A 21,688-nucleotide genomic window follows, 5' to 3' on the forward strand; every position below is an offset into this window, starting at 1 on the left:
TCCCTTATTTACACTGGCTGTATATTAGTCATGTGCCCAAAATTTGTCCCATTCATTTAATTTGTGTTTCTGTTTTGTTCTGTCCATTTGGTTGGCACAAAACAGAAAGGTCCCTCCTGAAACAAAAATGCAATCGATACGAAAGGCAGGTGGGCCTGCCTTTCAAATGGATTGTGTGGGGCCTGGCAGGGCCTGCAGCTGAGCACCGAGTAAGGAGCGCTCTTTACTCGGAGCTCTGCTGCAGGCCCTGTGAGGCCTAGGAGTATAGGCCCGGAAGCCTACACCTGTACGCCTGGGCCTATAGGTGCAGGCTTTGGGCATACATACCTGGGCCTGGCAGGGCCTGCAGCCGAGCACCAAGTAAGGAGCGCTTCTTACGTGGCGCATGCCTGTAGGACCTATCAGGCCCGGATACGTAGGCCTGAAGCCTGTACCCATAGGCCCAGGCTCTTTCAGCCTATAGATGAAGTGTTCTCCCACAAATGTAAATAAAACAAAAACTGAAAACAAATATTCAACCTCCCAATTTTGAGAGGGACAGACGAAAATGGATCGTGGCCCCCACTGAAAGCCAAACACAAAACATATCAAGGTAAGTCCCAAATGCAGAAGTCTACTGTATATATATTCCTTGCATGACAGGGACCATGTTTTACCTGCCTTCTATACAAGTGTTAAAGATAAGGAATATCTAGGGGAAAAAGCGAGAAATGGCAACAGAGGCAGTTGGTTATTTATTTGTCGTGTCAGGACAACCAATCAAATTATATTACATTTCTAACAGAACAAAGCAAACAAACAGACAAAATACAAAATGTGTGAGTTTGGTCGTTGATTAAATGTCCTTTGACCAGTATCTGGCCACTTGGAGTGCTTCTGGTGTTGCTGCAAGAAGGTCCTCCATTGTGCATGTGGCAGGGCTCAGGGGGACATGAGAGAAGCCTCCTCGCAGGATTGCAAGACATCCAGGCGTCCCCTGGGCAACATCTTCGTAGACGGCTGATTCTCTCGCCACAGAAGTGACCAGCATGCAAGCAAGCAGGCAGTTGGTGGTTTCCATGGATTCATTTCATAGTTTAATCCAAAGTGCTGGTCATAATTAGTAAAGGGGGTTTTGCCTCTTGGAGAACTAATTTAAAATAAGGTCAAAACCAGAAGTCCCAACTGATACGGCAGTCACTAGGTTCCACTGGCGAGTAACTCTTAGTTTCAGAGCACAAGCCTGTTTGAACATGAAAGGATTGTAAGGCAGAATTTTAAAAATTACTCAATTTCTTGGGACTGGATGGCTGAATTCAGAGACAGGCAATTACCATGTCTTGGGAAGTACACTGGCATGCCATAGAATCATGGCTAGGTCCGGAAGCAGACGAAGGGCCCTTTCTCCATCCCAACTGCCATTGCCCTTGCCTCAGAGGGAGAGAAGAAGAAAGGGAGTATTCACTGGACGAAATCCCTTTCCCTGTCATCTAATTTCCTGTCGTGCTTTAATTAGATTGTATGACCAAGGGCAGGGAATGTTTTGTTGTTCTTTTACTTGTAAAGCACCATGTATTGTAATAGGTCTGTATAAATTATAAGAATAAGCAGCAACAAGCCTCTGCAGGCAAATACGACCCAACTCTATTCAGTGATATATTTTAAAAGCAGTGCTGTAACTGTTCAATGATTATTGTCTTCTGAAGAGGACCACTGTGCTCAGCTGCAAATGTGCTTATTACCACAATAGCAATGTTGCTTCAGTGAAAGGCATCTGGCTCTTGCAGAACATAGGAGTAAAACTGAGGACACATCTATCAACTGTGCTGTATTGCATTCATCTGGAAAGGTTCTCAGGCTGAATCCTGATGAAGAAATGGAAAGAAAGAAGAACTAGAGGGGACGTGGTTTTAAAAAGGGGATTTTCATATATTTTCCCAATGCCTATATGTCCTGATTTACTACCATATTGGCTTATTTCTGCAGTAGCCTATGTTTACAGAAAATGCTGATTGTTTGAGAAATTATGTCAATCAAAATCATAAACAACTAATGAACAACTGTATAGCTGGCTTAGACGAATGAAAGGATTTATCTTTGGAAACCAATGAAAATGTATATTTCATTTACTACCAAAGTGATAAAATCTCTTCTGCCCCATTGGGGGGTTGTGACAAACTCTTTGACTGCATTCCTGTATGCTTGTTTGTTGTTATTGCTATTGCCACAAAATAAATAGTTTTTTGCAGTTTAAAAGATTCAACTTTCATGGTGTCCATCCTTGCCCTCCCTATTAGAAGGGGGGCTCTTGCTTTTTTGGTGGAAATATTTTGGTTCCTTTGCCCCTACAGAACAGGTTGGTAGTCATAACTGCAAACAGAATTAAGTGTGTTGTTTGCACCTTGCGTGACCTCTTCATTTTGGGGGCTAGAATTGCAGCATCAACCTCTTCCAGAGCACAAAATACATCAAAACATTTCCAAGAATGAATATCTTTAGGAAACCAACATTCTCAAATTTATTTAAAAAGTAACCAGAGGAGAAACTCTATTTTTAAGAACATAATGGATTTTTCTCTTTTTATGTTCTTCAAAGGGGCCCTGGTCCTCTATGTAGTAATCAGTATTCTCCAAGTGTGCCTTTGCTCTCTCTATCAGAACTTTCTTTGTTAATCACAGTTGTTTACATGGCATCTTTCATCCAATGATGTGGCAGCAGTTTACAAACAATCCTTATTAATGGAGCTGTGCATCTCTCTACCACTTTGAAGAACAGCTCATTAATCATGGGTCGACAGGTAAATGGAGGCACAAGGATGAGACAGTGTGTAAAATGGCTTTCAGATGTAGGGTTTGACAGAAGTACTTCCCCTCATGCCTAGTGGGTTGGTAGTAGCTTTCTTTTTCATCCATTATTTTGTAGCAACCCCTCCCTTTCCTTCCTATAAAATAGATCAAGCAAAACAATTTTATCTTTCCGTGAAGAGATAGGCTAATGAGTGATGTCAGAAATAATTGAAATGCAAAATGGAAGTAACTATAAATGACACAATGCAATCCCACATGACTAAAATGTCTGTCTGGAATCTTCTTGTTGATTTACGTTGGCATAACCATTTTTTTTAAAAGGGTACATTTTTAATGTTATGCAGGGAGGTTTCCAGTACCTCCTTACACAGCCCTTCACTTAATTGCACCATGGCAGTCAAATGCTGCCAGGTACACTTAACACTCCATTATTGGACATATACTGTAGACATCATTTTTTTCCTATAGCCATTGCTCTAGCTCAGCATAAATATAATATTTCTGGACCTCTGCATAATTCAGTTTAAAATAATTAAGCTGGAGGAACCTAGCATTCTGTCTGCACCAAAGACCATCTTGGTCTGAGTCAAGTGAAGTGGGACTTCGATGAAAGTTTTAAAAACCAAGCCAGGAGGATATGTGTGTGTTGTAAAGTATTTAATTTTTTAAGAGTTTTAAAGTATTGGGGGGGGGGGGGGGTGACCTGTTTTAATTGTTTAATTGATTAATTGTTTTAAATTGCACTTTTTAATGTTGTGAGCCACTTTACATCTCAATCAAGAGACAAAAGTGAGAGGCTGTTGCTGTTACTACTAGTAGTAGGAGTAGTAGTAATTTTAAATAATAATAATAATAATAATAATAAGCAAAACTGTGAATGGTACAGTTGGACAAGGTTCCATAGAAAGGGGCTTGCACAACACAATATTTAGCAATTAGAAAAACTAAAGAGAAAACTTTTCAAATACAAATAAAGTGGAAGTACACAAAAATAAACATTGTTTTACATTTTACTGTTAGTTTTGTTTTATTTTGAAAAATAAAATTTTCTTTTGCAGTTTATTATTCTTTATATTTTGAATTAGAAATATATGGAGTTACCAAAATCTTTTAAATGCTTACATCCTCTTAAGGTCCTAATCCATCCAAGTGTGGGAATAACCAGGAAGAATGGGGTATACAAAAGCCTACACAACATGTGGCCCTCCAAGTGTTTTGGACTTGAGCTCCCAGAATTTCTGACCATTGGACTTCTGGGAGTTGCAAGCCCAAACATTTGGAACACCACAGGTTGTGCAGCCCTCGTGTACAATCTGTGGCTGGTTGCAAAGGGGATTGTATAGAAGACAGGGAGGCAGTGGTTATTTCAGTTATAATGAACACATACAAAGTGTTCAGCTGGACAGGAGGGGACAGGATCCGCAGCATTAAATTTACTCAGGAAGTTTATTTTACGGTATGCCCTTACTATCTAATGGGATTTGGTGACCTGACACCTCCCCCCCGCCCCAATGGATTCCCAAATCCATGGCTGCTCAAATGACATTAGATACACATCCTCCCATATAATCTCCTCGTACCCTTAGGTTATCTTGGGAAAATTTACTCCAGCCGAGCAGAACTACAGTCATCTAAAGAACTTTTTCTTCAGTTGTCCATAGACAGTGGAATATCAGTCTAACTGCTCTGGCATAGCCCTGAACTGGAGACCACTACTCTTGGACCACTGCTGCTGCTACCATACATACTCTGATTGACATCTGTCAATCAGTTATAACATTGCAAGATAGACTGAGAACATGATAACTGCTTAGCATTTTAATCTGTGATCATGATACTATTGCCACAACCAGTCAATCATCTAGTGAAAGGAAGGCCTGGGCTGCTGGCAACCAGGGCACTGCAGAATGATGTGCACAACTCCATCTTACAACCAAGTGGTGGTGTGAGGTGCAGAAGAAAGGGTCCCTAGTGTAGACTTCTTGCAACTCTTCACCACAGCATCCCCATGGAGGCTGTTTGCGTCATTCTGTGGGACTTTACTTGGCAGCAGCATAATTTCAATTGCTCCAGAAGGCTGACTCCCAACACAAGGTTCATAGAATCATAGAATTATAGAATCAAAGAGTTGGAAGAGACCTCATGGGCCATCCAGTCCAACCCCCTGCCAAGAAGCAGGAATATTGCATTCAAATCACCCCTGAAAGATGACCATCCAGCCTCTGTTTAAAAGCTTCCAAAGAAGGAGCCTCCACCACTCTCTGGGGCAGAGAGTTCCACTGCTGAATGGCTCTCACAGTCAGGAAGTTGGAATCTCCTTTCTTGTAGTTTGAAGCCATTGTTCCACGTCCTAGTCTCCAGGGAAGCAGAAAACAAGCTTGCTCCCTCCTCCCTGTGGCTTCCTCTCACATATTTATACATGGCTATCATATCCCCTCTCAGCCTTCTCTTCTTCAGGCTAAACATGCCCAGCTCCTTTAGCCGCTCCTCATAGGGCTTGTTCTCCAGACCTTTTATCATTTTAGTCACTCTCCTCTGGACACATTCCAGCTTGTCAATATCTCTCTTGAATTGTGGTGCCCAGAATTGGACACAATATTCCAGGTGTGGTCTAACCAAAGCAGAATAGAGGGGTAGCATGACTTCCCTAGATCTAGACACTATGCTCCTATTGATGCAGGCCAAAATCCCATTGGCTTTTTTTGCCGCCACATCACATTGTTGGCTCATGTTTAACTTGTTGTCCACGAGGACTCCAAGGTCTTTTTCACACGTACTGCTCTCGAGCCAGGCGTCACCCATTCTGTATCTTTGCATTTCGTTTTTCCTGCCAAAGTGAAGTATCTTGCATTTGTCACTGTTGAACTTCATTTTGTTAATTTTGGCCCATCTCTCTAATCTGTCAAGATCGTTTTGAATCCTGCTCCTGTCCTCTGGACTATTGGCTATTAGGCCTGTTTGATCAAGAAAAAATTTGTTTCTAAAATCAATTCGTAATTGGGGTGTTTTTTTGTTTCGATATTTAAAATATTTACAAAACTTTCCAAAAAAATGTTTTGTTATTTACGAAATTTCGTAATTATTTACAAAACATTTTAGAAACAATTTTTTTCTTGATCAAACAGGCCTAGTAAACATATTTCTCTCTCTCTTTCCCACCTTTATTATTTATTATTATAATAAATAGCCTGAGTGAGTAACTATGAGGAGCCACCTACCTGCTTGGCCAAAAGATCCCCCTCCAGAACGCTATCACTTTGCTCTCCTGGGCGCCGCCATCTTTACTGCTCTACGGCGTGAGCAATCCCTTTCCCTGCTTCACCTACGGAAAGCCTGAAGGGACATACTTTCTTCCTCAAAAAAAAATACGTATTTGAATACTTGCTTGGTCTGTGAAGCTTGGTTGGCAGGTTGAGGCGTGTGTGGGGAGGGAAACTGATGGTCAAGGCGAAAGCAGGGGAGAAGGGCGCGCGCGAAAGGGAGGGAGATGTGATTGTCCGGCGGGGCAGATGATTGACAGAAACAGGAGAAGGTCGTTGCAGCCAAGCGAAGAGAGAGAGAGGAGGGCGCCCTCCTCCTCCTCCTCCCCCTCCAGCTGGGAAGAGAGCAAGCGAAGAGAGAGAGAGAGGAGGGCGCAGCAGCCCGAGCCGATCGGATGGCGCGCGCTCCTGCGCCCTCCTCTCTCTCTCTCTTCGCTTGCTCTCTTCCCAGCTGGAGGAGGAGGAGGAGGAGGAGGAGGGCGCCCTCCTCTCTCTCTCTCTTCGCTTGCTCTCTTCCCAGCTGGAGGAGGAGGAGGAGGAGGAGGGCGCCCTCCTCTCTCTCTCTCTTCGCTTGCTCTCTTCCCAGCTGGAGGAGGAGGAGGAGGAGGAGGGCGCCCTCCTCTCTCTCTCTCTTCGCTTGCTCTCTTCCCAGCTGGAGGAGGAGGAGGAGGAGGAGGGCGCCCTCCTCTCTCTCTCTCTTCGCTTGCTCTCTTCCCAGCTGGAGGAGGAGGAGGAGGAGGAGGGCGCCCTCCTCTCTCTCTCTCTTCGCTTGCTCTCTTCCCAGCTGGAGGAGGAGGAGGAGGAGGAGGGCGCCCTCCTCCTCCTCCTCCCCCTCCAGCTGGGAAGAGAGCAAGCGAAGAGAGAGAGAGAGGAGGGCGCAGCAGCCCGAGCCGATCGGATGGCGCGCGCTCCTGCGCCCTCCTCTCTCTCTCTCTTCGCTTGCTCTCTTCCCAGCTGGAGGAGGAGGAGGAGGAGGAGGGCGCCCTCCTCTCTCTCTCTTCGCTTGGCTGCAACGACCTTCTCCTGTTTCTGTCAATCATCTGCCCCGCCGGCCAATCACATCTCCCTCCCTTTCGCGCGCGCGCCCTTCTCCCCTGCCTTCGCCTTGACCATCAGTTTCCCTCCCCACACACGCCGCCCTCAACCTGCCAACCAAGCTTCACAGACCAAGCAAGTATTCAATACGTATTTTGTTTTGAGGAAGAAAGTATGTCCCTTCAGGCTTTCCGTAGGTGAAGCAGGGAAAGGGAAAGGGCAGGCACCAGCAGCACTCAGCAGCCTCCATCCCATTAACGAGACGAGCTGAAGCTCGTAAAAAAAATGGGGCTGCTGTTTCGATATTTTTAAACCCTTCCGGGTTTGAAAAAATGTTTTGAAATCGCGTCGGATATGCTAAAAATAACGAATAAATTCCGAAAAACGAATTAACGAACTAAAATCGACAGGCCTATTGGCTATCCCTCCCAATTTGGTGTCGTTTGCAAACTTGATGATCCTGCCTTCTAAACCTTCATCTAAGTCATTAATAAAGATGTTGAACAGGACCGGGCCCAGGACAGAACCCTGCGGCACTCCGCTCATCACTTCTTTCCAGGATGAAGAGGAAGCATTGGTGAGCACCCTCTGGGTTCGTCCATTTAACCAATTACAGATCCACCTCACCGTAGTTTTGCCTAGCCCACATTGGACTAGTTTCCTTGCCAGAAGGAACCTTGTCGAAGGCCTTACTGAAATCCAGGTACGCTACATCCACGGCATTCCCCGCATCTACCCAGCTTGTAACTCTATTGAAAAAAGAGATCAGATCAGTCTGGCATGACTTGTTTTTGATAAATCCATGTTGACTATTAGCAATGACTGCATTTGTTTCTAAGTGTTTGCAGACCACTTCCTTAACAATCTTTTCCAGAATCTTGCCTGGTATCGGCGTGAGGCTGACCAGACGGTAGTTGTTTGGGTCGTCCTTTTTTCCCTTCTTGAAGATTGGGACCACATTGGCCCTCCTCCAATCTACTGGAACTTCTCCTGTTCTCCAAGAACTCTCAAAGATGGTTGCCAATGGTTCCAAAATGACTTCCGTTAGTTCCTTCAATACTCTGGGGTGTAGTTGATCTGGCCCTGGGGACTTGAACTCATTTAGAGCGGCCAGGTATTCCTGTACGACTTGTTTCCCAATTTGGAGTTGGATGTCCTCAAATCCCTCATCTACTCCGTCTTGCTGAGGTTGAAGATGACTTTCTTTTTGTGAGAAGACCGAGGCAAAGAAGGTGTTTAGTAGTTCTGCCTTTTCCCTATCCCCTGTCAGCATTGCCCCATCTTCTCCTCGAAGAGTCCCTATTGCTTCCTTGTTTTTCCTTTTTCTACTGACGTAAGAAAAGAATCCCTTTTTATTGTTTTTAATGTCCCTGGCAAGCCTGAGCTCGTTTTGTGCTTTAGCCTTGCGGACCTTTTCCCTGCAGGTGTTGGCTATTTGTTTGAATTCTTCTTTGGTGATTTCTCCCTTTTTCCAGTTCTTGTGCATGCCTCTTTTGTGTCTCAGCACAGTTAGAAGTTCTTTGGACATCCATTCTGGCTTCTTTGCACTTGTCCTATTTTTTCTTTTTGTTGGCACGGTTTGCAACTGCACCTTAAGTATTTCACTCTTGAGAAACTCCCATCCATCCGTAACTCCCTTGTCTTTTAGTATCTGTATCCACGGAATGCTGCTCAGTGTTTCCTTCATTTTTTGGAAATCAGCTCTCCTAAAGTCCAAAATGCGGGTTTGACTTGTCTTCGTTTCGGCCTTCTTTTGTACCTCAAATTGCAGGAGCACATGGTCACTTGCCCCTAAGGATCCTACCACTTCAACCGCATCGATCAGGTCCTCCGCATTTGTTAGGATGAGATCAAGAGTAACCAATCCCCTTGTTGCCTCTTCTACCTTCTGGACCATGAAATTGTCTGCAAGGCAAGCAAGGAATTTGTTGGACTTTGTACTCTTGGCCGAGTTTGTTTTCCAGCAAATATCGGGATAGTTGAAATTGCCCATGACTACTACATCTCTTCTCTGTGCCTGTTTTGTCAAGTGTTGGCAGAAGACTCCATCAAGTTCTTCCTCCTGGCTTGGAGGTCTGTAGTAGACTCCTACAACAAGATCTTTTTGAGTCCCAGTTCCCTTGATTCTTATCCAGATGCTTTCAAGCTGGTTTCCCGGATTGCTATCATGCATTTCTTCTACAGCATAAGAGTTTTTGACATATAAGGCTACTCCGCCTCCTCTCCCCTTTGTTCGGTTTCTGTGAAAGAGTTTATAGCCCTCGATGTCTACATTCCAGCAATAGGAGTCACCCCACCAGGTTTCAGTGATGGCTATGATATCATATTTGTGGTGTTGTGCTAAAAGTTGGAGTTCATCATGTTTATTTCCCATGCTCTGTGCATTAGTGTAAAGACATGTGAGCCCCTGAGATCTTCCCCTGAGCTGTTTAATTGGGATTATTGTGCTTTTGGTACTTGGTCCTTTTTGTGTTTGTGCAGCCCTCCGTTTAGCCTTCTGGTGGTTCCCTGACATTGTGGGTAAAGTAGTGTTCGTAAGGATGTTGTCCCCCTCCCCCAGTGGGCCTAGTTTAAAGTGCGCCTAATGAGGTTTGTGAGTCTGTGAGCAAAAAGGTGTTTTCCTACTCGTGTGAGATGCACCTCATCCCTTGCCAGTAGGCCATCCTCCTGGAAAAGCAGGCCATGGTCAAGGAAGCCAAAGCATTCCTCCTGACACCATTTTCTAAGCCAGTCATTGACCTGTACTATTTTTCTGGCCCTTGTAGGACCGTGTTTTATGACTGGGAGGAGGGATGAAAAGACCACCTGTACATTACATTGCTTTAGCTTTGTTCCTAGAGCTCGAAAATCATTTGTGATCTTTTGAACAGTATGCCTAGCAGTATCATTGGTTCCTACATGAATCAACATGAGGGGAGGACGGTGATGGGGCTTGAGGAGCCTGGTGAGCCTCTGAGTGATATGGTGTATTTTTCATTACTCAGGACAACCACAGGAATTAAAGGTGTAGCAATGACACAGTGGCTACACATTTCTCAGTACTAATGTACCATTCCTCATCCTTGGGAAAAAATTGATTAAGCAGAAACTGAAGAATTCTTATTTAGTACATTTTAATCCTAATTTACTTTAGTAACTTGTCCTTTAGCTCCTTATAATCCTAAATGAATTTAAATGTCCTTTCCTATCGAAATTTCCACCCTTTTCCCTGACAAGTTCCATAACTTATTCCTTTGACAGACTCAGCTATCTCTCTCTCAATGTCATACATGTTTTAAAAATTCCTTCAGATATTCAGCCACTCACCAGTCACTCTCAATATTCTGTATTCTCCCACTACCAAAAGAATTTTACCATGTGACATAGATATTGCATACATAACCATACTTTACTTAATTTCTTAATAAACCAATATTCATATCCCCCAAAATTCTATAATATAGCTGATCAATACAATAATTTGATTCCCGGAACAATCAATGTAAACTTATTCATTTCTATTAAGACATATGTCTCACTGAGATCCAGTAAGCATAGATTGCAAACTGTGCAGGAACCGTTTCCATGTAGTCCTCTTGCTTCACAGGATGCATAAACCTCTGTTTCATTTATGATTAAATATAGAATTAGATAGAGACATTCCCCTTTAAAATAATGCAACATTTGGTAGATAATTGTGAAGTTGAAGCAAAACGAACAGGAGAGACTGGGCTTGTCCCCTGGCAATGACAGGCACAGCTTTATTCTGTAAACATTGTCACCATGAGATACAGGACAGGAGGAAAACATCCCCTGGGGAACTTTTTTTAAACCTACTTTACGCAACATGAAGAAACAGAGCTCCATTATGCTATATATCAACAATATGTTTGCCAACAGACTTTATTAACCTATTAAATCAGCAAGATGGAATAACTACTTTGCTCCCTTTAATTTAAAACAATAAAACTAAAATAATAAAATTGCAACTTTGTAATGTAGCCTTCTGTTGGCAGAGAACAGAAGTTTCATTTCAGTCTTATAATTCCTTCCGGTATTAATATAACGTTGTTTACATCCCTTGTGTTTAAATCAATGTTCTACTTTGGAAATGCGCATGCATGCAGCATAATTACACATGTGAGAATGTGTGTTGTTCATGTTGTTAAACTCAATAAGAAGCCAGAACATGTGGAGGAAAAACAATAACAGTAAAGTATCACAAAGCAATAAGAATTAACACTGTGTGTGCCATACCAAAGTATTAGAATGTGCCCCTAATTCCATAGACACCAGATCCCATCTGATTTTGAAAGCTAAGCAGGGTAAGCCTTGGTTACTACTTGGATTAGAGACTGCCAATGAATGCCAAGTGCTCTATGTTGTATTTTAGAGCAAGAAACAGGCAAAACTACCTGTGAATATTCTTTGTCTAAGAAAACCCTATAAAATTCATGGGGTTACCATAACTCAACAGACGACTGGGAAGGAAATACATATATGCACAGATGTTGTAGGCCTGTAGCACCTAGCATTGCTCGCATTAGCTATGATAGCTTTAGATTAAAAGAAAGAATGTTAGCAAAAACCTAGAGGCAATAGATAATGGAATAGACTCCTTTTGAAGGTAGAGGCTCATTTGAAGTTGTCATTCCAAATGTCTATGAGTCCAACGTCTGCACTAACATGCTTTGTTTTGGGGGGAAAGCAGTAAGTCATTGATTACTGAACACTTCCAACTCGTATTGTCCATAATAAGACACTTGCTTATGAAAAAGATTTTGGAATACTTTTCTAGAATCTCCTCACATTCTATATGTATATGCTTACTATATATAAAAATAATAAACAAACAAACAAATAAATAAATGTAATTATGGTTTAAGAACAACAGCTGGATTAGTTGAGGGGGCAAATCTGGGATTATCTTGAGGAAGCAGAAGGGTTTATTATCCTGTGGATCCAAAGGGGCTCCTTCCTACCCTGGTCAAAGCACCCCATTTTAGAGCCTATCACAGATTGGAACACAACCATTAGCACCCTTACTACATGAATTCCCCTTTTGCTGGTGGAGGGACCTTACTGTATTTAAACCCCTTTCAGATACATGCCCAAAGGGAACTGTGATTATTCTTTAATTAATAAGCTTCTTAAAACCATCACCATAAATTGTTTATTTTAATTAACCTTTTCCTGTATGTGGTCAAAGGATCTCCAATTCTCTTACAACAGGTGATAACAACACAGGGCAAAATAATCTACTTATCTTTTGGCCAAGGGATTATGCCGTGACATTATCTTCCTAGTTCTGTGCTATTCCTGCAGCCCTAAAGCCAATAGTATAAGTTGTTACTAAAAAAATCAAGGAAAGTCTGCTTCCGAAGGGCATGGGATGTTAGTAGAGATTAGCTTTTTCCTCACACTGGTGATAACTGGGTATGTCTCCAACTTAGAGTCTAAAAAAATGTTTGTTTTTAAAAATTATAACATCCAGAATATCTCATCCAGCATGAACAATGTTGGCGAGAAAGTAGATATGTTCCTAGAGGGGTTTGGGTGTAATGCTGACATTGCTTGTCCATACTCTTTGGTTTCCTGCTGTTACCATTCTTCCTATGGGTCTTGTGGAAAACACATGCAAAACAGTACAGCTATTTGATGAACACATGCCCTCATACCCTGGAAGTGTGTGTGTGTAGGTTTCACTGCATGCCATTGCTGTAGCTTAATGTCAAAGTAAACAATATTGTGACTTCTGTGAAAAGGTAATAAACAAAGCATACTCTGAAAGGAGTTTGAACCCACCATGACATGGCTATAACATCCCACTGAAAGCTGTGTTGCTAATTTCAGAAATAGTCCAAGATCTTGCACGGTTCATCACAGTGTAGCAGTTCCACAGATAGAACTGTGCTTCAGCAAACCACTCAACAAACACCCCACATACTTTCTGTAGAGCCACTGCAACCCCCTGTGGACATTCAATAGCTAGAAGAAAAGTGGGAACATCAAATAAATAATTCCACTATCTGCAGAAGTCCTTCAGAGATTGACTTAAACCAGGGTATGCCACCAACATGATGTCCTTGTAAAGAATCTGTACAGTATGACTCTTATCTACAGACTCGATGCCCTCAGTTTCACTTACTGACACTCTAAAAGAAATTCCCTCCTGGAATTTTTTGTCGTCTTCTCTGGGTCCTCAAGTGTGATTCTATGGTATTGCCTCTGGCCCAAGTATAGTCAATTTAAAAATAGAGGTGGTTATTATCCAGAGTTTTAGGTATTTGTGTGTGTGTGTATGTATGTATGTATGTGTGTGTGCTTATGCACCTTGGGACAGATACTCAGCAAATATGGAGTTTTATTATAATTGTGTTTTTTTTTTACTTTAGCCATTCACCTTCAAGGTCAAATGCCTTTGACCACTCTCTTTGGCTGCTAGGAGTTGAAAGAGAGCCAAGACTAGAATGATCAAATCCAGCTCAGCTGTGACTCAGTCCAGGAAGCAGAATGGAGATTGTATCTTTTATATCACAGATGTTACATAGATGAATAATTGGTTGAATCCCTCTCTGATCTTGCAAAAAAAGAAGGTGGCAAGTTTTGGTGCAGCAGGTGATTGCCATTTTAGTGGTAATGTGAATGTATTTCAGAGTACAATCTGAATTTAACTGAGATATTGTTATTGCTGAGTTGTGTGCCAAAAGTGCTTCAGCACTTTGAATGGTTCTTATGAAATCCAGTGTAATTACAAAGCACGTTTGGCATGGATGCCACCAGTCACCTAAAGCTGGATAAATTGTGGAGACATTAAAACAGAAGTTCCCACTGGACACACACAAAAGGTTTACCTCTCTGTAAAAATGTCTAGGATTGCTATGTAAAGATGTAGTCCTAAACATAATTCATTGTGTATGAGTCTTATTAAGTCGGTCTTATATCTGATTAAAGATATGTAAAATTGCACTGCATCTAGTATATGCACTGGAAAGTGAGGTTTAAACCTACTTATTCAATATTGAACACAATATGCCAGATGATTTATATGTTGAAAATAATTTTAGAAAATACCAGTAATGAAGGTAAAAAAAATATTGAGAAATTCCAAGCCAAACTATTATAGCAAACTTTCTTAAGCATTGAAATATTCCACTTTTTAAAATTTAGTTGTCAAAGGAAGCATATCATGAATCGGCAATTTCTGCACTGAGAACTGTTTCTAAATTGGTAGTAGTATGATCCAATGTACAAAATAATTAAAACGTGCCTAATAAGTGAAGGTTGGCATCCCCCTCCCCTTTTGCTTATGAAAAATGTAAACACATAAAGAGTTCTCCAAATTATATTTGTTGCTTTTGTTTCATAACTCAGAATGGCAGCAACTGGTGCTGATAGGGCAAGGAGGAAATTTGCAAAGAGAACATTGCTAATAAAAATACAAATGCAGAATGCTGAAAAGGTCACAGTGCATGAAGCACTCTGTGCTATATTTCAGGGAATACATTAAGCATTTCATTTCTGATAACCCATTCCAAAGACCAAGTTTTAATGAAACTGATACATAGTGAAAAGCTTTCTAAAGAAAGAGTGGAGTGGATTTTCCAGGAGTGGATTTCCCTTCCAAGGGCTAGATTTCTCTCACTTCCTGTTGTCTCACCCGTGTTCTTAACTATGAGTATAAGTCAGATGTTTGTAACTCAGGGACTACCTGTATACATAGCTTAATTTAGGATATGCTTTTTGTATTAACATTTTGGTTGTGGCATGATAATCTTCATATTCTTTATTCAACATGCTTCATAGAGGGATGGAGGGTAAAGTCCTGTCAGGGTCACACTTGACTATGGATGCCAGGGACACTTGACTATGTTCCTCTAGCATTTGACTATGTTCCTCTAACTCAGGAATGTAGACTGTAAGATATGTGGCTCCCAAAACAAATTTTGTAGCTTAGGGGACCCCCCAGGGATCAAAAGGTGTTTAAAAATCTGAACAAACATCAGAATCTTTCCCCAGGACATCCTTGGATTCCTGAGGAAGAATATCATCACTGTGCAGTAATAAGGATATAGCTGGATGCTTCATGGGATTCCTCTAGAAGTTTGCCTAGGTAATACACAGCTGTGTTGACAGGAAGGAGGTAAGTCTTGAAGGGTTGCAAATGAGAGTTAGCAAATTCCAATCTCTGCAATGGCTGAAAAAAGATGACTGCATATGTCACTAATAGGATGTAGCTCTTCATGCTGGGTAGCTTATACAGGCCTCTACATGAGACTGCATTGGATCATCCTGATAATAAGGGCTGGTCCTGATATTCTCTACAAACTACCAGTAGTCTGGATCAAGACTAATTCTACGAAATCCTTAGCCACTATAGTCAAATTCCAGAAGTTGTCTTTCAAAAACACTCTATGTCTGGACCAAAGATTTGGGTATGATGCTAGAGCATAGGATCAGACTATGAGTTGGAGTTACATGTTCTCTAACTGACTTTGCTTGGCAAGGACAGTCTGGAATAATCCTCTGTCATCCCACTTTTCTGATATTTTAAAAGTATTCTAGTTTTTCTCTGTTTCTCCCAAATTTCTCCTTTGCTTCGACTTACTTTAGTTGTTGCAGGCTGAGAACTTTGCTCTCAATTAGCTGAGCAGGGACAAGAAGAGGAAGGGGCAGAATCAATAGATTCAGGCAAAGCAAACAGGTCACATTGGGCTTTGAAAACAGTTCACTCCTGCAACCATAGAAAATGTTCTCATGTTTCTGGAGCAAGCAGCATTCTTTTTTCTTCTTTCAACAAAAATAAGGAAGGCGTTGTTGGATCAGGAAAACAGCTTTTCTTCAGATTCTGTGTTGTTGGTTTTTCTGATGACCTCAGTTTATCTTGGCTTTACCCTGTTTCTGGGCTCATTGATACAGAGTGCCTCATGTCTATTTGTACAACCAGCTGACCCAGAAGCAATTCCAACCTCTGGCCATAGAGGCCAAGAGATTACCAACCCTTGGCTGCCATATGACATCGCAAGGACTTCCCTCCTGGTCTCAGATTTTGACTCTGAAATCTCAGGGAATTGCGTGCCGCCACCACTGTTGCAACCCTGCTCTTCAGATTGTGTGGGAATTAAGGCATGGAAAGCTTAGCCAACATAGTAAGCTATCCGACGGCCTGAAAATTGACGTTCAATTACATACGGATATTCAAATTTCAGAATCATTGACATAGGCCAATATTATCCATGCTGACTGACAACAGCTCTGCTATACACCATCCTTATCAAACTACTATGTTGGTGTAGATAATTATTCCTTCATGATGTGATGTCATATCACCAACATCATCTAAACAACCAAGGGATTGGAGGGCTGGGACCCACCCACCTTCCAGGCCAAAACCACCCACTATATTTGTTAGAACAGGGGTCCTCAAACTAAGGCCCGAGGGCCGGATACAGTCCTCCGAGGTAATTTACCCGGCCCTTGCTTGAAATGACTTGAAAGCACATAACAACAACAACAATCCTGTCTCATCAGCCAAAAGTAAGCCCCCACTTCCCATTGAAATGCTAATATGTTTATATTCATTAAAATTGTTCTTCATTTTAATTATTGCATTATTTTTAAGAGGTTTTTTTGCACTACAAATATGTGCAATGTGCATAGGAATTCATTCATTTTTTTCCAAATTATAATCTGGCCCTCCAACAGTTTGAGGGACTGTAATCTGGCCCTCTGTTTAAAAAGTTTGAGGACCCCTGGGTTAGAACTTGTTCTCTAACCTGCAAATAAAAACCCACAAGGATGGTCTAATTTGCTGCCCTGGATTGCTGCCAAAATGCCCAGGCTGATCTGAGGATATGTCAATAGGAAACATGCTCAGAAGCCATCCTACAGGAAGTCTCATCTATAGGATGTTTTGAGTATGTATGAACACTGCATATGCTATAGACCAGGGGTCCTCAAACTTTTAAAACGGAGGGCCGGTTCACTATCCCTCAGACTGCTGGGGGACTGGACTATATTTTGAGAAACATGGACAAATTTCTATGCACGCTGCAGATATATTATTTGTACTGCAAAAACATGAAAGAACGATACAGTATTTAACATGCTGAACAATTTTAACCAACATAAACTTACCAGTATTTCAATGGGAATAGTGGGCCTGCTTTTGGCTGATCAGATAGTCAAGTTAATTCATGTTGTTGTTGTTATTGTTGTTGTTGTGTGACTTGAAGTTGTTTCAGAGTTAGGGTGAACCTAAGTCTAAAGTTTAGACCAGGGGCCAAGTCAATAACCTTGTAGGGCTGCAATCGGCCAGCAGGCCTTAGTTTGAGAACCCCTGCTATAGACTATAAAGCAGTTGAAACAAAGAAGTGTTGATGAATATGTATCAGGAAAAGTGGAATAGAAAAGAAAGGAAGCACTTTACTGTGTTTGTGGTAATTGGTCTTTCAAGATTCTCTCCCATTGTTTTGGGTTGGGGCTTTGGGAAGATAGTGCCCCATCACAGCATTGTAATAGCCAACTTAATGCTTTTGTTTTAGAGGAATTGAGATAACCTCAATTCCTTTAAAATGTGTGCTCTGGAAAATGATTACTCTGACAGGTGGACCATGGGAGATCTTCAAGCTGGAGGGAGACAGTACTTGGACGCAACTACAATATTTTCTTGGAGTAATGAGATCCCCCACTCTTGGATAGCCAAAGTAGGAAAAAGGTACATTGATGAAAAGAACTCTGTTCAACAAGACAAGCCATTTCTTGAATCACTCAGGTTCCTGCAGTCTCATTAACATCAATCTTTTCCTCTTAGTATGGAATTTTTAAAGAAAAATCTTGCTAAAGCCATAGGCTCAATGCAGCTTCTCTGTCCCTTTTGCTATTCTCCAAAGTAACAGCAATGTCATTTTCACCCACTAAGCTGTATGGCAGCAGCTGTTCAGCATCAAGGTATTTTGTTGTTAATTTGGCAGAAATTCACATCAGGAAGCAGCCAGGCTCTAGTAAGCTGCACATGAAGGCAGAATTTGCCTGGCATGGCCCTGCCACAGTAAACATGTGGGTAATGTCTGAGTTTCATTGAATCTGAAAATGCCATGTGAGTCTTAGATGTTAATTCATATCAACACCAGGTTATGGCCAATTGTTTATATGGTTTAAATAAAGGAATACATACACTTAAACAATGCAGACAGCCAAATGACACACACATCAATCTTTCTGATGCTACCTGTAACATGTCACACTTTAATTGATGGATGCCATTGTAACAACAAAATTACATATGAAAAGGTTTTTTTAAAAAAAAAAAGTTAAGAGAACGTTTGCATTAACTTTTTGGATTTTCAAGCAAAAATATTTTTTCTACCTATACATTTACCTTTTCTTCTTAGTTTTTTATGTTTTGGTTTGTCTGCGGGGAAGGGAAAAGGCAACTGGGACTCCTCAGTTTAGAAAATTAATGGTCGATTTTGCAAAGTACAAATCTATAGACCAATTATTGGCATATAAAGGTTCCCATATTAAATATTTAGCAGTTATAAGTAAGGCTAGGGACATTTCCTGTCTGAAGTTCTGGAGACGCTCAGTAAAAAAGATAGTGAACTGGGTGGACCATTGGTCTGCACAGAAGACATTTTCAGTGTTCCTAAAAGATAGACAGGATTAGTGACCAACACAGCTTGGAAGAAGGAGAAGAAAAATAAGAGGAAGAAGACAATGAGTTGGTGGAGGTGTTGGGACATGTGAAAGACAGTAAGGAATCTCTCAAGCAAAGTAATCAAACTGGCAAGTCAGAACATCCACCAGTCCCATGTCCATCTGTCCACACACTGTCTAGCAGAGAAAGAAGTTTGTAAAACATACTTAGAAAAGTTACCTATAACTAAAAACACAGCCTAGTGGAGGAGAAAGTCAGGAGAAGATAAAAGGACAGCAGTTAGAGTGATTGAGGAGCCCTCGGTGGAGCAATATATTAAACCCTTGTGCCAGCAGGGCCACTGACCAAAAGACTGGCAGTTCAAATCCAGGAAGCGGGGTGAGCTCCCATCCGTCAGCTCTAGTTTCTCCTGCGGGGACATGAGAGAAGCCTCCCACAGGATGGTAAAACAACATCCACACATCCCCTGGGCAACGTCCTTGCAGATGGCCAATTCTCTCACACCAGAAGCAACTTGCAATTTCCCAAGTCGCTCCTGACATGAAAAAACAAAATAAAAACAAGAGTGATGGAGGAATTATGAGGTTGTGGTGAAGCAAACTCATACACACACACAGGAAGTCTGCAGACATTCAAACAAGCATAGCATGTAACCATAGGATGTAAGGGTTGCTAACGCTGATATAAACAGGAAAGAAAGCAGACTATCAGAAAATAAATAGCTGGGAATGCTGTTAAGGGTGTGCAGATAAATCTACTATCAAATGAAGTGCTGTAGTCTTTGTGCTTCAACTAAAAATGCCTTCTTTTTCACTGTCAACAAGTATAAGGGATGAGATGGCTGAATAAATTTAACTGGAAATAGAATGACTTTGTCACATCACCAAGAATGAAATTTGTTCAACTCCTCTCAGCAGCATAAGATTGTGGATACTTTTCCCAATTTTTTTTGAGGGACCACTCTCTCACACATTCATACAAGATAAGTCTAAAGCAGAAAAGAGGATAAGATTATTTATCAGACCTAGTGTCCATGATGGCCTTTGGATTCTGGAATATGTTTTCTATCTCTAATCTATTTAATTTCACTTTTTAAAGATGATTTTGCTTCATATGCATTCCACAACTTGATGTTCATTCAGGTGGAGAGAAGGATCTCTAATTGCTGGCGCATACATGACTTATTGTCATTAGGCATGGATTTGTCATTTCTAAATAAGAATTTTCCAAGATGCTCACATTTCTTCATGAATTCAGAGTTTAGTTCTTAAGGGCCTATGGTTTAAATCAGGGATTCTCAAACTAAAGCCTGAGGGCCAGATACGGCCCTCAAAGGTCATTTACCTGGCCCTCGCTCAGGGTCAACCTAAGCCTGAAATGACTTTAAAACATACAATAACAACAATCCTATCTCATCAGCCAAAAGTATGTCCAGACAAAGCAGACCCACACTTCCCATTGAAATATTAATACGTTTATATATTTGTTACAATTGTTCTTCATTTTAATTATTGTATTGTTTTAAGTGGTTTTTGCACTACAAATAAGATATGTGCAGTGTGCATAGGAATTCATTCTTTTTTTTTTTCCAAATTATAATCCAGCCCTTCAACAGTTTGAGTGACTGTGACCTGGCCCTCTGTTTAAAAAGTTTGAGGACCCCTGGTTTAAATCCTTGCATATTCACCCAAGTAAAATAGAAGTTCTATTAATTCTTCCAACTCCCCAAAAGGCAGCTTTTGCATTCATTTGCTTGTGGCTACAACTGTTCCTTGTTCCATGCTTCATAGCATGCACACACACACACACGTACACCAGTTGAATTTGTGTAGAGCAAATGGTTGAGAATTTTGTTAAGTTTATTTCTGATTTATTTTAAAAAATGCAATGCCTTTCTTCATTAAGTTTGACAGGAAGAATTTAAAAATGATTACAAAACTCACAATACAAAGGATTCTTCAACTTGTCAATAGTTTGTATTTCGATGCTCTGCATAGCGAAGAGAAAATTTCTCTCTTTTAGTTTTATTGCCACTTCCTGAATTCCATCTTTAATTTCTTTCTACAGGTGGTGGTAGTGCTGGGGTTTTCACATGGAAATGTTTATACACTTTGATATGTGCATTTTCCATTGTACCAATTTTAGAAGCTTTTTCCTGAATGAGTGCATTTTTACACACATTGTCCCATTGAACCATGTGCGAGTTTGTGTCCATTTTAAAATGATATGTATTTGTACTGCACACATGTTTTTGCATGTAGTCTGTGAAGGGGAAGTGCAAAAAGGAATTTTGCAGTGCATCTGAAAGATGTGAACACTTTCACTAATACTCTCAAGTAGCAGCAAACAGGAAAAACAGTCCTTTCTCCTGTCCATTAACCTCCTCTTTGGGTAACACAAATTTATTTTTCATCCCTCCTCATGGACCACATTTTCTGGATCAGATATGATTTTGATCTTATAATTCAGGCATGCCTGAAGGAAGGAGATGACATGCTAGTGAAGTAGGGAATCTATTTGTGTGTATTTCAAACCAATTGTTGCCATATCTGTTTGTTTCAGATTCTTAATTGAATAATTTGGTGCTGTGTCAAGTACTTTGATGAGTGCTCTCATGGGCTGGTATGTTACCTCCCTAAGAGAACCTATCTTTAATTATTTAAGAGCCGTGAACATGTTTTGATTAAGAGTTGAATCTGTGGTGCCCATGGATTATTCATGTCACACCTTCTCTTTTGATACTTTGAGGAAAATTGTACTGCCATCTCAGCTCTTATGAAGAACATTTCACTCTTGTAAGCCTCTTGTGACTGCAGAAAGAAGTAAATATTTGTTTTTTAATATAGCTTTTGGAGCACAAGGGCAACTGTAGAGGACAAAAGAATGTAACATATCCTGTTTTTTTTCTGTTCTTTCTAACACATCAGAGAGCTGGGTTCTGTGCTTGCTGGGCAAAAATATTCTAGCTG

General features: G+C 41.1%; 1 pseudogene; it reads right to left on the reverse strand.

The window, feature by feature from the left end:
* LOC132765526 (RNA-binding protein 39-like) overlaps nucleotides 1–21,688 on the reverse strand; it is an 89,185-nt pseudogene that overhangs the window by 28,195 nt on the left and 39,302 nt on the right.

This window comes from Anolis sagrei, chromosome 2 (genome assembly GCF_037176765.1).
Source record: "Anolis sagrei isolate rAnoSag1 chromosome 2, rAnoSag1.mat, whole genome shotgun sequence".
In the NCBI taxonomy this organism is placed as follows: domain Eukaryota; kingdom Metazoa; phylum Chordata; class Lepidosauria; order Squamata; family Dactyloidae; genus Anolis; species Anolis sagrei.